The sequence below is a fragment of the Hordeum vulgare genome, chromosome 6H, assembly GCF_904849725.1.
Source record: "Hordeum vulgare subsp. vulgare chromosome 6H, MorexV3_pseudomolecules_assembly, whole genome shotgun sequence".
Lineage (NCBI taxonomy): Eukaryota > Viridiplantae > Streptophyta > Magnoliopsida > Poales > Poaceae > Hordeum > Hordeum vulgare.
Window position 1 is genome coordinate 47,061,922 of NC_058523.1, and position 7,894 is coordinate 47,069,815.

At 42.6% G+C, this 7,894-nt stretch overlaps 1 pseudogene; it reads right to left on the minus strand.

Annotated features, from left to right (window-relative positions):
- Nucleotides 1-481: 481 nt before the first annotated feature.
- On the minus strand, nucleotides 482-7,156 carry LOC123405048 (annotated as a pseudogene).
- Nucleotides 7,157-7,894: the final 738 nt, after the last annotated feature.

Consider the following 7,894-nt stretch of genomic DNA (forward strand, 5'->3'; position numbering starts at 1 on the left):
AGAGAGCATCAACTCTACGCATGGAGAAATATTTGACTGAAACTTTTAACTCTATGCATGCAAGTTGGTCCATCAGATTAGCATCATAATTTTATAGTTCAGAGATGCACTTGTAACCATGGCAGTATACTGAACCAAAAAGAAATCTACTTGACTTGGTCCATCGGATTAGAATCAGAATTAGAGGATTCAAACATGGATTCAGAGGTAGGGGGTCGAATGTTTAAGCAAAACTCCAAATTTTCCCCAATTCGGCCAGAACCGTCACCCTAAAAATTTCCCCAAAATTTGCAAATCTAAATCCCTGAAAATCCGAAGCCCAAAATGTTGAAATTCAAGAAAAGAGGGGCTGCGACTTAAGTTGTTGATGCCGGCCGTCGTGCGTGCTCACCATGGCCACCGCAGTGCATGCTCGCCACGGCAAGAACGACGTCGTCCTTCGGGACGACGACCGGAATGAAGCGTGCCGCCGCTCCCCGATCTAATGGATGCTCGCGCGGGCAGAGACCCGTGCCTTCCACGCCGCCTTCACTGTTAAAAGATTGCGCCGACAGTGGCCGGTGCTGGCCTTCTCAACGTCGTCGTCTTGGGCCATATGTGCGTCGCCGGCCCGTCGCCTCCGCGCGACGTCGCCGGGCAGTCGCCGGCCCATCGCCTGCTCGCCCGTCGCCGGCCCGTCGCCATCCAAATCGAGATGTGTTGGACACGGACTGGGATGGAGGAGGCCGTCCGTGTCGCCTCGCCATTTGCTTGGCTGCTGCGGTGGGACGCCCACGGCAAGAGGCGCAACGACGCCTTCTATTCCTTTGCTCCTGCGGCGTGGACGCCGACGGCAAGGGGCGACGCGGTGGATCGCCAGAGAGAGGATCCCGCGGTGGAGGACGCGGTGGATAAGGTGAGCTGGGGGTGTTTTTCTTTTTAATAAAACTGAAACGTTTTTCTTCTTCACTTAAATCTGGACGACGGGTTGAATACCCAGAAGCGGAGGGGTTTTGTGCAAAACTGCCGACGACGGACGACCAGAAACTGTATTTGCTTTATTATTACTAGCAAAATGGCCCGTGCGTTGCCACGGAAGAAAAAAATATAATCTTCAATGATGCTGACCATATTTTGTTGACATATCATCGCTTGATTTAGAAATTTTGTGCACAAATGCAAGAAAATGTTTCTTCTTTTAAATTTATTCACAAGTTCAAAAGATATATATTATGATTGTCAAAAATCTTGGTAACTCAAATATTTATTCTGAATTTCAATTTTTTTAGAAAAAACACAATAATAATCCGATCCATCCAACAGTTAATTTTTTAAAATTCACACAGGTATATTGTCACATAGACTTAGAAGCATTAATGTTTAACTACATACATTAAATCTTTCGTGAACAATTTTCCAAATATGGAAACAATTTTCAAATCGAGAACATTTTTTACAATTTACAAATATTTACTAAAAATCGTGAATATTTTTTATATTTTGAACGGATTTAAATATTTTCTTTTGAATTGGCAACCAATTCAAGAAAAGACGTACATAATTTTTTATGGTGGACGATTTTATTTTAAATACACAAACATTTTTTGAAACATATGAAGTTTTTCTGAATAAACAAACATTTTTATAAATTAGTAATATATTTATTAAATTCATAGACATTGTTTTGGAATTTTCAAAAAAATATAAAAATCCGGCGCTTTTTTGAATCCTATTTTTAATTGAAAAAAAAAATTCCTCAGCATTTTATTTCAAAATTCCTATTTTTTAGTATGCAAAAGTTTTTTTAATTCTAAATTACTTAAATTATAAATAAACAAAAATGGAACAGAAAATTTTAAATAAAAAAAAGAAACTATCAAAACAGACATTAGCTATTTTTAAAATTTTAGGACATTTTTTAAATGCATTAACATATTTTGAATTAGAAAGCATTTTGTTAAATGCCATTAATAATTTTTAATACATGGAATTCTATTTGATATCGTGGACATTTTTTATTGTACAAACATTTTTCTAAAATTGCAAACATTTTATTGTATATGCGAGCAGTTTTTGAAGTCAGAAACATTTTAATTTTTTAAATATGTTGATTTATAGTTTTCAGTTTATTAAAATTTTAAAGATTATTTGAAGTTTTAAATTATTTAAAATAAAAAAATAAAACGGAACTGAACATAAATAAATAAACGGAACTAAAAGCAGGCGCCTGTGCATGGGCCGGTCCATACGTTGTGCTGGATATTCTCCCAGCATGCAGAGCGTAATATAGGAGGTTTTTACATGGGCCGGCCCGGTACCAGATTTTTCGTTTTGTGAAACGTTTTCTATTACTTACCGGTGGCATGGTGGGTAATTTATGTAAATTTTAGGGGTAATTTTTAAGACGGACGACCAGAAACCGAATTTCTAAATTGCTTTATTATTAGGAAGAGATTTTCTGAACTCCTGTACTAAAGATATGCCCTCTATTTTAATATGTGTAAAATTGTGGCACCTCTCGATACTAAGATCTTATGTCCGCCACTGTGGAAAAAAAACACGGAGGCTAATAAACCTACACACAAAAAAGTAGATGAAAAGCACGTAATTCTGAAGAAACCAAGCATGGTAGGGGTAGAGTAAACCAAGGTTCTTTTATGAATAAAAAAATGTCAAATGAAATAAATACATTGGTCTTGGTTTTTTGAGATGTAAAAAGAAACTCATGAGGAAACAATGTTGGAGAGAGACGTACGGGGTAGGCATCGACATGTTGCGTCTCGCGGCGGCACTTAGGATCGATCACCGGTCACGCACACAGAATTTAGTCCCAACGTACCTACGTACTAGGTCACCTCCGTTTATAACAACACAATTGACCATGAGTCCGACTGGGCTTCCATCACGGAAAGAAGTCCGACTGGACTTCGAAACGTTCTTTCTGCTACACGTTCTTTCCGCAGAAAAATAATTACGCCAAATTGCCTTGACCGAGTTCTTCCTCTCCTCCAGAAAATTCCCCTTCGTTTATCCAACCCATTGTGCAGCCCGGGCAGAGGAAGACGACAGGCCGGAGAGGGTGAAGGTCGCGAGCAGCACAACCTTGCGGTGGAGGAGATCGAATGGATTGGAATACGACGACCTCGCGATGAAGGTTGCCGGTGTTGGTCTATGCGTAGGTGTTGGGCAGACTGACCGGTCTTGCGTCCAAGGGTGAAGGTCGAGGGAGGCCGGAGTTGACGACGTCGAGCCATGCGGGCTGGCCGAGCTCGCGTCCAAAGGCGGAGGTCATGGCCGGAGGTGGTGGTCAAGGGCCTTTGGAGTCGAGTGTTGGAGGTAGGCAGTGGAGAAGAACGAGATATATATCGTGGAATCATTTTGTATTGCCTTCGTGAATTTGGCATTGGAGCAAGTAGGTGCTCCGATGCCCCGATTCTTTTCCCGACACCGGCTGGGCAACATAAGGCATCCATGCCAAATATCTTAAAATTAAATTTTACATCACTTTTGGCCTACATAGTGAAAGACCTAAGGGACTCTTTGATGAGTACGATTTCCAAAACGTAGAAATAAAAAGAATGTAGGGTACATCAACCAAGAAGGATCCCAGTAGCGCACGAAGGTTTGATATGGGATTCGTTCGCTCGGGAAGGGAGTGTCTACCGAACTAAGGACCTGTTCGGCAGTCCACTAGCTCCTTCAAATTTAAGGATATGCGGAGCGTTTATTTGCCCACTCCAAAAAATTAACTATAGCTCGGTTCGTTTCGGAGCGAGCCGTCATTATTAGGGAAAAGCTTACCAGTAGCACCAGTTTTTGTACTAATAGTAGCGTAAGTGTCCGCGCTACTGCTACGGCGGTACATCTAAATTTTAACAGTAGCTTGTGTTCTACCCAGCGCTACTCGTAATATCCTATAGCAGTAGCGCTCCTCCAGCTAGCGCCACTACTAACTATCTGCAGCATGTTTTGCAGTGGAGCGCTACTATTACAAGCGCGCTGCAGGTAATATCTTTCTAGTGCTACTACTAATATTTTAACATTTTTTTTAGTTTTTTGCTTTATTTATACAAATACAACTTCTATACGATAACAACATGCATATTCATTGAAACATATATGAATAAAAGAAGTTCTTTCATCTCATATCATCATCATCACTAATAGTCAATCACGTTCATGTCTCGAAGATATAGCGATACAAATTATTAGAAGTCTCGAATACTTGCAACTACCCATGATCACACCCATATTTCATCATCTTTCTAACCGAGCTATGATCTGATCGCATACAAGAGAAGGACGATCACGATGAGCACAAGCGGGATTATGTAGTACTTCTTGAGGCGTCAGTTCTGATTGCTCTCTCGTGCTAGCATCCATTTCAAGTAACTAGTTTCTGCCTCGTTTCTGCTATCAAACCCTTTCTGGCTGCGGCCCGGGAAGCAATACACTTGGGCCTGACACTCTGGCCACTCCTCGTACATTTCCGGAACCCTCCCAATGTACACGGCATACCACCTCCGCATGGATGATGTATATACCTGGGCAGAGATGTATATACCTGGGCAGAGATGCATATACACTAGTAGAAAAGAGGGCTTTGGTCCACTTGATGAAATCCCATTAGTCCCGGTTCACTTACGAACCGGGACCCATGGGGGCATCGGTCCCGGTTCGTGAGCGTCGGGCCTCGTGGGCCATTGATCCCGGTTCGTCTGGCCCCTTTGGTCCCGGTTCCAGACATGAACCGGGACAAATGTACCTCGCTCCTGGTCCACAACAATTGGTCTCGGTTTTTGGCTGGAACAGGGATCAAATGTTGTCCTTCACTCCCGGTTCCGTCCATAAACCGGGACCAATGCTTGGCCTATATATACCACCCGACCGCGAGCAGAGCAGTGCACTGCTCTGTTTTTTTGGCCGGTTGTGAGAGAGCTTTGTGGTGCTCTAGCTCACCTCCTATGCACATGAGGTGTTCGATGAAATGCCCAAGCCACACTTAAGCTTTCTCCTCTCGAAGCTCCTTGTCCAAGTTCCATTTTCCTCTAGTTTTGTGTAGCTTTGGCGGTCCGTCCATGTCCCGTCCCCGTCCTCACCACCGTCGATCGCCCGCGCCCATCTCGGCGTCGGCACCACCGTGGTTAGTCTCTTCTTCTTACCTTCTTTCTAAAAGAAAAAAGTTCTTAGTTTTGTAATTTTCTTACTTCTATTATTGTTTGTTATTATATAGTGCGATGGTTTTGGTATCCGCCTCCGTCGGCCCTCATCCTGTCTATAATTCGGATGTGGTATATATTATCTTTTATAACTATTTGTTTTATTTAGTGTTTATGACAATTATGCCGACCAACGTGACATAGATTTTTTATCTAGGAGGTATGTGAACCGGAAATTCGAACCGACATACAAATTCTTGCCAAGAAGTTAAATTTGGTTGAAAAAGAAAACAGTAACTTGAAAGAAAAATTACAAAGGGTTAATTGAAGAGGAGAAGATGATATTCGAGTTGGGTATTGCCGATGTGCGTGACGACCACAAGATAGATGAATGCAATGCGCTTGAAGATTAGAAACATTAGAAAATATGCCATTCATACAGAGGCTTGGTATCATTATGTCGTTGGATCAATTTGACCTTAGTTGCGGTTATGATCGCATTTGTTGCTGCATCTAAATTTAGTAGTTTCAATGTATGTTCTAATTAGATGCTCTAGAGAGCTATATGTTGTTCAATAATGAGAACTATGTGAGAACGTTATGTATTTATTTTGGTCACTACTGTACTTTGGCTTTAATATGATGATGAATTTCTATTAGTTTGGTCACTTCTCTATTTATGATATGTTGTAATGGTTTTTAATACACGCACCCATGTGGAAAAAATGAAATAAGTTCGAAAAAATGAAATTCCTTTTGTAACAGATGAGTTTTCGTATGAAACCCTCATACTCCGGAAGGGATTGTCCATTTGTACACGAAGTGCATCCAGTTTTTGCGGCAACCCTCTCAACTTTTTAGCACATGCTATGTGGGTGAAATGATGATACCATGCCAACTTTGAACCTATTAAGAGTTCATTTGTAGTGTTTTTCAATTTCTGGGTCTAGCTCCAAAAAATCAGGAAAAGCATGAAAAATACCAAATGAAGTCAGAAAGTGTTGAAAATTGATGATGTGGCCTTGAATGGTTCATGAAGACTCTATTTTTAGTGTGGATCTATATGAGATGTTATGTTTCATGTGTGAATCATGTGAAGAATAGATCTTGTTGGAATTTCTTGAATCATGTCGAATCATGTGGAATCATGTGGAATCATGTCGAATCATGTGAAGAATAGATCTTGTTGCCATTTCTTGAATCATGTCGAATCATGTGAAGAATAGATCTTGTTGAAATTTCTTGAATCACGTCGAATCATGTGGAATCATGCCGAATCATGTCGAATCATGTGAATAATAGATCTTGTTGGAATTTCTTGAATCATGTCGAATCATGTGAAGAATAGATCCTGTTGGCATTTCTTGAATCATGTCGAATCATGTGAAGAAAAGATCTTGTTGGCATTTCTTGAATCATGTCGAATCATGTAAAGAATAGATCTTGTTGGAATTTCTTGAGTCATGTCGAATCATGTGAAGAATAGATCTTGTTGGAATTTCTTGAATCATGTCGAATCATGTGGAATATGTTGAATCATGTCAAATCATGTGAAGAATAGATCTTGTTGGCATTTCTTGAATCATGTCAAATCATGTCGAATCATGCGGAGCTTGGTGAAGAACCACCTGTTCTTGCCGGTCTTGAACCTCTCCTCGAGCTTGGCCGGCCTTGGCGGACTTTGCGGCGGTGAGCTTCTTGTCCTTGGTGGTGAGGGAGTCGGGGGCGCGGGAGACCACCTCCTTGAGGCCGACGTCGAGGGTGTAGCGGATGGGCATGAGGTGGGTGAAGTTGACGAGCTTGAGGAAGACCTTGACGCGGGACTTCTTGGCCGTCTTCTTGGCCGAGTCCTTGCGGATCACCTTCTTCGGGTATTTGGCCAGGCCGGCGACCAGGCATTGCCCGTAGGGGCGGTCACGTGTGCCCTCCTCGAACACGCGCATGATCACCGCCTTCTTCCCGGCGTACCTTCCCTGCAGTAGGATCACCGCCTTGCCCGGCTTCAGGAACTTCACCATCTTCCTTCTCATCTCCTCGCGTTGCGCCGCCGCCGATGGGTTTCGGGTTGGGGGAGGGGTTGGAGGCTGTGGACGGGGGAAAGCTGGCACCTGATACGTCTCCAACGTATCTATAATTTTTGATGGTTCCATGCTATTATCTTGTCAACTTTGGATGTTTTGTATGCATTAATATGCTATTTTATATATTTTTTGGGACTAACCTATTAACTCAGCGCCAAGTGCCAATTCCAGTTTTTTCCGTGTTTTTGACCTTTTTCGGAGGAGAATATTAAACGGAGTCCAAACGGAATAAAACCCGCGGAATTATTTTTTCCATAACAGAAGACACGCAGGAAACTTGAGAACCAAGGCAGGGGACCTCAGAGGAGGTCACAAGCCACCCAGGACCGACCTAAGGGGGCAGGCCTAGCAGGCTTGTGGGCCCCCTGTGGCTCCCCTGCCCTACTTATTCCGCCTATAAATTCCCTAAAAATCTGAAACCACGGGAGAGAGCCACGGAAATAATTTTCCGCCGCTGCAAGCTTCTGTCTCCGCAAGATCCCATCTGGGGCACGTTCTGGTGTCCTACTGGAGGGGGGATTCAAACACGGAGGGCTTCTTCATCAACACCATTGCCTCTGCGATGATGCGTGAGTAGTTCACCACAGACCTTCGTGTCCATAGCTAGTAGCTAGATGGCTTCTTCTCTCTCTTGGATCTTCAATACAAAGTTCTCCATGATCTTCATGGAGATCT